Genomic DNA, 9,639 nt, shown 5'->3' with positions numbered 1-9,639 from the left:
TATATATATTTCTGGAATGTCCAGCAGACCCCACCAGAATGGAGACCTACCTGACTCAAACTGCTGGATTTACTGAGATGCAACAAAGGCATAGTGTTCTGCTGAGTGAAGATTTTCTTCGGTATAAGACAGGCAAGCAAGGCATGGTGACAGTTAAATGAATAATTAACCATTATCCTTGTTTTCTCTGTAAGGTCTATCTTTACTCGAGTTAGCAAAATATTCCACTTTTAAGATGCTCTATTTCCTCAGAGTTACCACTCTTCTGTCCCTGAAGTCAATCCCACCCATTGGGTGTTACAAGGAACTCCACATCTTACCTGCAGGAATTTTAATCTCTCAGCACCTACTGTGGCACCATACCCCAGAGAGGCCCACAGTGCCTCAACTCATCACAGAGGTCAGTGATTTTCTTGGCAGCCTTAAGTGCTGCTCTGGGTTTGGACTTACATCCTTCAGGCTGGGTTCTTCCAGACAAACTGTCTATGGACTCGCTGAACACCTGGCTCCTTGCTGTGGCAGGAGATGGAACATGCTTTCCATCAAAAAGTCACATGTCAGTTGAAAGAAAAGAAAGTCAACGTGTTGATGGGCTGGAGAATTTCCCAGTAGCGTCATAGCGCACACAAGCTGTTGACAATATAAAACAGTAAATGATCTACTGAGTCCCAGGCAGCTGACAGAACAGTACTGCACGAACTTGGCACACCGGTCCACCACATGCTGGCTCCTGAAAGAGCAGCTCGCAGTTAGAGATATGCTGAGCCCAAAGCTAAACACTACATGAAGCCTGGAATGCATGAAGAGCCTGGGTTGCTCAGTCGCTACTTGTGGAGGCTTCCAGCTCAGGTAGGAGACATGCAAATACTACACACATCTCTGGGAGGCTCCAGCTTCCAGTTTTTGACATGTCAGCTAAAGCTGAATAGAACAGTCATCCCCTATGAAGCCTTCCCCACATTGCAAATTTATAAGCAAATGACTAAAATTTTATAAAATTTTAGTCATAAACATTTGAGTTATGTGAAAATAAATAATGTTACCACATTCTCTACACCCACTGAAGGAATGTCATTGATCACTTCAGCTGATACAGAAAAAGCTTTTGGTGACTTTCAATACATAGTCATGGTAACATAGAAAGCACCTAAATATTATATATGGGATGAAACTTTCGAGTTACTCTTTTTTTATGTATTTCATACAGGATGTATAGCGTGTAAGGCTCTCACTACATAGATCCGACTCATAGTCATTCTCCTGTCTTCAGCCTTCCAAGTCCTGGGAATACAGGCATGTACCACCACACCCAATCTCAATCACCGTCTCACCATGCCCCGGGGGCAGGGCCAGCACTACATGCTGGGGATAGAACCCCAGCTGCTGTACTCTGCCTAAGCAGGCACTTTAGTCTGCTGAACTATCTGGCCAGCCCTCTAGTTACTCTTATGAAGAGTTTCTACAGAAATTTTGTTATATAGGTTTAATGCAATCCCAATCAAAAATAATAATAACATGCCTCACTCTACTACAGAAAACATTTATTTGGTCTCAGAAGAGACCTAGAATAGCAAAAGTAATTCTTGGCAATAAAGGCAAGGCAGGGGCATCACAATCCCTGACTTGAAATTATACTACAGAGCTACTGTGATAGAAACAGCCTGGCACTGACAAAAATTTAAAAAAAAAAAAAAGCAGATCCAAGTATCAGTGGAACTGATTAGAAGATGCACAAATAACTCCAAATACACACAGCCACCTTTTCTTTTTTTTTTTTTTGAAAATTGAAACCTTTATTTAAAAAATTCTTGATTCTTTCAAGCAATAAATATTTCTTTTCTTTTTTTGCCATAATTTTATTGATAAACAAATAACAATGAGACAGTTTCTAATCAAATCAGTAGGACAGTTTCAATAATTAACACACTGCATACATTCTTCTTAGTGGTTAATTGCTGTACAAGACACAGACTTGATATCCTATTTACAAACACCATTAGAACAAATCATTCTATTCACTAACAGAATGTAACTATATATCTATCCCAACCACTTTGAATACACAGATACAAAATGAACATTCGTCTGTATACCCTTTTTTGTTAAGTTCCGTTATTTGAATATTATAGGTGTGTAAACTCAGCAAAATATTCTAAAAGAGTTCAGTATCCCATAATAGTATTGGGTCTTCCACTTAACTGGCAATGTCAGAAATTGTTGACCTGAGTCCCCCACAGATCAACATAACAGCATGGCTTTACTTCTTATATTTCATTTTTATACTTTCCTTCTGGATGGTTAAGACCAAGGTAAAGCAGGACCTATGCAACAAGAGTTGTAGCTTTTGGGTCTGATAAGGTCAGTGAAATCCCCTCAGGATTTATCCTGAGATCCTGTATCTCAGATTGTAGAACCTTTGTCAGTGTCAGCCATGTGGATGAGTCATGGCCATTGCTTGGCCAATGTGCTCTCTGTGAAAGCCTGAGGGAATGTTTTCTCTCCATGTGACTTTCCTTAGGCACACTGTACATCATCGATCACTTTCCTCTTTGGCCCCATGATCTCCTTGATCAGAAAATTTGGGACACTACTGAGTTACATGATGTTACAGTACAAGTTCTCATATGTCCTGAGTCTTAATTGACGTTAAAAGGCTAGGGCCAAAATGTTGGCTTTCCTTGCAGCCCTCCTTTTTCTCTAATTTTGGTCTGCAAACTTAGGTTGTTAACCATCCAGAAGACAAGCTTGTTGTTATTATCGAACAACTTAGAAAATGGAATAAGTTTTTTTTTTTCTCCGAATGCCTTCAGGCCAGGTTTGGCTGGCTGGAGTGTTGTGGGGATTGAACTACAGCAACCTGAGGCTGACAGCTTTGTGGAAGCAGCCACTGAAAGGACTGAGCTAGGGCCAGGCCCCCCACAGTCACCTTTTCTTCAATAAGGAGGCCAAGAAGGGAGACCAAGATATCCCCCTTCTTGGTATCTTCCCAAAAGAAGTAAAAGCATCATACCATCAAGCACAGTTTGTGATAGCTAAATCTTGGAAATTTCCCAAATACCCATCAACCAATGAACGCATAAAGAAAGTGTGCGTTTGTACAATGGATTAGTGCTCAACCTAAAAAAGGATAAGCTTGAGATATTTCTAGGTAAATGGATAGAACCAGAGACCATACACTTAAGTGAAATAAATCAGATACACATGTAAATATTGCATTGTTTCTCTGGTGTGAGAAATTGAAATGTAAATAAAGACCAAATGTATCATAGATATTTTGTGAACCAGGAAGAAAATGTTCAAATGGGAAGGGGCACAAAGGAAGGGAAAGGAAGAGAAAGAAAAAAATGAGAAAAGAGGTAAAGTGGAAACAAAGCTTTGGTAAATAAGAAGGGGAAGAAGGGTAGAAGGGATGTGACAGGACTGGGGAAAAATAAAGAGAATCAAGTTATATCATGTACAGGTTAAAATTCTGTATGATTAATGTGATCATTATGTATATCTAACCTATAACAATAAACTTAATTAATTGTAGAAAAGGAAAGGAAAATACAAATAGAATTAAAGGAGATGATATGATTATTAGGAGAAAAATGTACAGATAAAATGGTTCATATGGTATGAATTCTTTAAATTAGATGCTCAATACAACTATATCTGTATTTTTATGGGCCAGGGAGATAGCTCAGTGGAATAAGTGCTTGCCTGGTAAGCACGAGGTCCTGAGTTTGATCCCCTGGGGTGTGCTGAGATGGCAATTGGTACATACCCTACTCATGGAAATGTAGTATCCATCGATAGGACCGAGTAGCTAGACAGATAATAGACAAACAGAAAAATAAAGACCAGAAGTAAAAGAGAAAGCAAACTAATATTCACAGGTAACATGTAAGAACTTAAAAATAAAAAGATGCATATAAGTAATTAATCAAAGTTAACTGGTGTAGTCTGGGTTTGCAAGGAAAAACAATTTAATACAGGACACATAATTTTATAGGATTATTTTATAGTATTCACCCAAGAGTCCAATTATGTTATGGTATTCAGCCAGGAGGGTGGGAGATCTGTTCACACACTAGAAACCCAAAGAATCTGCCTGGATCCACAGCAATGTCCAGATGAGGTCCTAGAGCACACAGCAATGTCCCATGCAAGTCTTTATCGAGGATCTGCCCTGGGAAGAAGGCCCAGAGACCAGTGGTGGAAGCTAGAAAGCCTATGCCAGCAGGGTGACGGATCTGTGCCAGCAGGCTGGGGGAGCTGTGCCAGAGTCAAATGATCCAGGTGAGGACTGGAGCTTCCCCAAAGGGAACCATAGCCATTCTCAGTGACAAAAAGAACCTGAGCTCCTCTTAGGGTGAGAACAGCTGAGTTCATATCAGGAAAACCAGTGTAAACTTTCTCCAAGGAACCAATAGTGGGGGGACAACCCACTCAGGCCACCCTCCTCTCTCAGACAGGGGCTTTCTTTCCCTCAATAAATACATTATGCTCATAACCTCCATTTGTTCCTAAAATTCATTCTTCAGTTTTAGAGAACACGAACTCGTCCCAGGTATGTTTTAGGCTGGGAGATCAGTTTTTCTCCCTGTGTCATTTGGAGGTTCCCTGTATCATTTTGGAGGTTCCCACCAAGACTATTGGATGGAGGTATGAGTTTGCTTTTCTTTCATAAAATATGGATTGGGACTTGCTTAGGTAATAAACTTTTATGCTTCAAATGTTGATAAGTCTTTGCTCATTGCTCATAATTGTTCATATTTTGCCTCAAACAGTTTTGCTTTATATGGTTCTGTCAAAATTGCTTAAAATTGCTTATGCTTTGTCTCTTACATTGTTTTGTTAAAATTTTGGTCAAAATGTTGTTGGTAAACCTAAGTTAAAACATGGAAATGTTACAAGGTTATGATATTTCTTTACTGGGACATTTTATGACTGTTTTGTACTTGTATATATTGCATTTGAACTAGTTCCTAAATGTACCGGTATTCCTTGCTTGACTTTATACAATAGAGCTAGAGAAAGTAAAGTTATAAAGCTTCCTAGTGGATCTTATGTAAACTTCTGTAAAATGAGACTTTTAAATCTAGCTCAGACTTAGAATATATACATACCTGTATATGAAACACAGGACTCCTTTTGCCAACTAAATGACATTAGGTCACAACCATTCTTAAAGACTTGGAGGACAGATTTCACTGGGACAGACTGGCTCTGATCCCCCTCTACATGCTAGAGGCAGTGTCAGGCCTGCTCTGTTTCAGTTTCCTTGCTTTGACCTTACTCCTAACTTTCCCACCTCTTTGTACTTTCCTTTTTAGAGGCAAGTAAAATTAGGAGAAAGATAAAGACTGTTCCAACCAAGTGAAGCCCTTAGAAAATGAGCATTTGTTAATGATAAAGACAGGAAAGTTATTTTTAAAAGGACGCACACACCGTCTCTGGGTCAGATGAGACAAAGAGGAACTATGCCTATCCAGGAGGACACATATAAAAGCCGTGTCCTGGCTTAGTGTTCTGGGCAGGTCTCTTTCAGGAGACTAAACATGAGACACAGTGGAGAGAACTGACATATGGGTAACATCAGAGGGGGCTATCTCCAAAAACATCACACTTATGGGATCAAAACACATTTAGTGTGAAGGAGGATCTCAACCATTTCTCCTAGGTCTAATTATTTAGGTGCCTAAAAGGTAAGTTATAGACTTTAAAACCTTTACTGTAAAGTGCTAGATAATCTTGTTCAGGCTTTTAACTATCACTTATAGAATTTGGATAAATAGTGGTTACTCTGCCAGCTAGTAAATGCTCCTAGAGCAGCTGCCACTCTTGGAAGCAGAGGACAGGTTTCCCCAGCCGTTCTTTGGTGGATCCCCATTGAAGCCTATGGCTGATGGAATGTTGACCACAGAAACTGCTGGATTCCTCTCTGGAGACTGAGCTCTGGTTGTGTGGGCCAGAAGAAACCGAGAATACCTGAGTGTTCATGGCCATACCCAAAGGTTCCTTGGTGGAAACTGGCTCCTGATGACTAAAAGTTCTCCATTTACCTATTGTATGTTTTTCTCTTTCTCTTTTTGCAATAGTTTACACTCTACAGTGGCTATTAGAGGAAAGGATTTACACGTGAGCCTTATACTAAGTAAGAGATTTTTGTCAGCTTTAAAGTGTTTTTACCAACATGTAAAATGTGGTTACTAGATGATAAAACATGATTCACCTGTGAGCTTCAAATTTAAGTCTTGTCCAATTACTAAACAAATTTTTAATAATTTTATTGAGAAAGAAGTAACAATGAAACAATTTCAAAACAGGTTAGTAGGACAGTTACAATAATTAATACATTGCATATTGTTGTCTTTGTAGTAGTTATTCATAATACAAGATGCAGACATGATATCTTGTCTCAACACTATTAGTTCAAAACTTTATTTTCATTTAACTAAGAGAAACTAGCTGTATATCTATGCCAACTATTATATATATATTTTTTTTCACTACGAAATGGTCCTTCATTTATATCCCCTTTTTTTGTTTACTTTTGTCAGAGATGTGTATTCCATTGCCATTCATATATTGTAGGTGCATGAATTCATCAAAGTAATCCAATATAGTCCGGTAGTCTATATAAAAAATGTTTACCTAGGTGATTGGATGGAAAACAAGTGTCTGGAGACTTGGCTCAGTGCGTGGGGCCAAATCCCTCCAGTCAATGGTTCTATCCATGGAAGCGACCTTTGTAGCCTGAAAAGTGCTTACTTCAAGTTGACCTTTATAATGCAATAGTTATGCTTCCTTCTGTAGACATTCCTATCACTGGACCAGTTATAACTTACATTTACAAATATTCAATAAGAGTAAGTGAAGGGTTTATGAGATGTTTCAGGAGATAAGTATCATGCACCACTTCAAGGGGATAGATCTTGTCTCCCTTCTCTCCAACAGGAGCATCCACCTGCTCTGGAGAGGGCTACTCAGGGGCGCCTGGGTGGAGGAATCAATTAGAAAGAAGGTGGGGACATCCAAAAAGATAATTTCTATTGAATTCCAGGTTATATCACAGTCAAAGTGTCTTACTCCTTTAGAATGCTTCATTAGGCACCGGAAGACATTTGATCCTTATACACTGAAAAAGAGCCATTTAATCCAAATGGAATCCAGTTGGAAATATCAATTATGACACTAAAAACTGCTTTTTTAGTGTCCTATAATCGGAACTGAGAGAAAACCAAGGACAGACAGCAAAGAAATGCTATGTATTTCATGATAAGAATATAAAAAATGGCTGCCATTATTGCGGTCATCACCCATGGTTCTCTCACAGCAGTTCAGGTATTTCTTCAGAGGGAGGAATGTTGTAGAGCTCAGTGACAATTAGGTTCATCTGCTAATGAAGTTTATCTGCTACTGCTGTCAGAATCCAGGCCAGCATAAGAGGGACTGCCTTAAGAGGCCCACAAGCCATGCCCTGACTGCCAAAGCAGCACTGGAAGAGAGACTGCACTCTGAGGTGGAGGCCCCAGAGCTCACATGGTCCATTAGGACTGAAGGGCCCTCTGCCTACCTCCTCCCTCTGGCCAGACTGTTATCCCTAACTGCTATCTCCATGGAGGAGCCCCAAGTAATCATGACTAGAGGGAAACCCAGCCTATTGCTGGATATTGGTACAGATCTCTTTGTCTTTCTCCAACCCTGCCTCTCGACAGGCAAAAGTGTTTCTCTATTCTCTTACTGCAGATAAGTTTTGAGTTCAAAAAAATATAAGTAAAGATAACTTGCTGATGTCACTGTTTTCTCATAAGGTGTAACTAGGAAAATATGCCATACTGTACTTAGACTACTTAAAAACATTGACAGTAAAAATAAGGTACTAATCTGGTTTTCATAAGTTCTCAAAATGGCTCAGTAGGATAAGCACTTCCCTGGCAAGCACAAGGTGGTTGAGTTCAATCCCCGGTTCCACGAGAAAAAAAAAAAAAAAGTTCTCAAAATTTAGAGATAATTATGTGAGATGTTGAGGTCCCTTGGACCTTATCTTTGTCATTTTTGTGGGAAGTCATTACTATCTATTTGATAGAAATCATTGACTATATTCATAATTATCCTGTTGTGATTATTTGACCCACGCATGTTTAGTTGTTTCTTTGGCTTTGTCTCCTCCAGACTCAAAGCTATACATCTACCCAAGATGAAAATGCCTGGTATCTATTGAAGGCCTCTAGGTAGAACCTCTGGAGAGTATCTCTGACTGCCAGGCAACAACTATGAGCCCTTTTAGCCTGAAGAAGCCAGAGCAGTCATCACCCATGGTTCTCTCATGGCAGTTCAGGTTACTTCTTCAGAGGGGGGAGTGTTATAGGCAGCTGAATTAGATAGAAATATTTTAGGCAGTCAGATAGGGCCAGGCCCTCAAGGAGACAAGATGGAAGACAAAGTGACTTTGCAGCTTGGAAGAGACAGACACTCCGTATGGACCAGATCTCAAGACAAAAGAGGAAATACAGCTACATACTTCCTTAGGGATGGACATCAAGGATTGATATTCTGAATAGGTATCAATCACCTTGAAAGAGCCCAAATGAGTCACTACCCCACCCCCAACAGGAAGAGATCCTGTCCCGTATTCATGCCCGCTTGCTACATGACTTGCTTCCCTATTTGGTACTGGATTTAATCAATTTTACCTGAGCAATGGTGCTTGTAATCTCATTGGTTGACCATAGTTTTGTCCCACCTCATGCCCACCTAAGTGAGTTCCCATGTCTTCTCCACCACCTTAGACCCACCTCACCACATGGATTTCCTCTATAAATGTCCCTGGAAGAGATGGCTTCCTGGGGACAACCCGCTCAGGCCCCCCTCCTGTCCCTCTCTTGGACAGGAGTTTCTTTCCCTCAATAAATATATTCTGTTCATTAAAAAAAAGAGAGGATCAGTACTGAACCATCCTCTCCAGTTCCCTTAAATTTATATAGAATTTTGCTATATAGCATAGCACCAACTCATAGTGATCCTCCTGTCTCAGCCTCCCCAGCACTGGAATTACAGGCATTTGCCACCACACCCAGTTTTGGGGTCAGGATGTGCCCAGGATTCTGGAGTCAGCAGGGTATGCAGTACTGGGGATCAAACTGGGGACCTTGCACTTGCCAGGCAGGTTCTTAAACCACTGAGCTGTCTCCCCAGCCTCTCTAGTTCTTTTAATGTTGTTGGCAACAACCCTTATGTGGCCTTTCCACATCCAGCACCATGCTGATTAAGTTCAGCTGGGTGTTCAAAGTTGATTATTAATTAATCCACCACATTAATGCAAACATGCTGTCAAATAAAATGTAAATAATGATAAACAACTTTCTACTGCCAACAAAATTACCTGAAAAGATATTTATATCAACATCAAAATTCCAGCTGTCTTACAATAAACATGACAGATGTATGAACGTTTAAAATAAAGCAAAATATCAATATAGAGAAATACTATGTTTATGGATTGAAAGGCACTCTGTTATGTAGATGATAATTGCTCCAAAGCTCACTTGCAGACAAAATGTATCCTTACAAAAATTTTGGTAGAAACTTTAGAAAATGATGGTTCTGAAATTTATGCAAATGCAAAGTATGAAGAGTTGTCAAGATTTCTGC

The sequence above is a fragment of the Octodon degus genome, unplaced genomic scaffold (genome assembly GCF_000260255.1).
Source record: "Octodon degus isolate 3935 unplaced genomic scaffold, OctDeg1.0 scaffold00131, whole genome shotgun sequence".
Classification (NCBI taxonomy): domain Eukaryota; kingdom Metazoa; phylum Chordata; class Mammalia; order Rodentia; family Octodontidae; genus Octodon; species Octodon degus.
Note: the sequence above shows the minus strand (reverse complement) of the source record.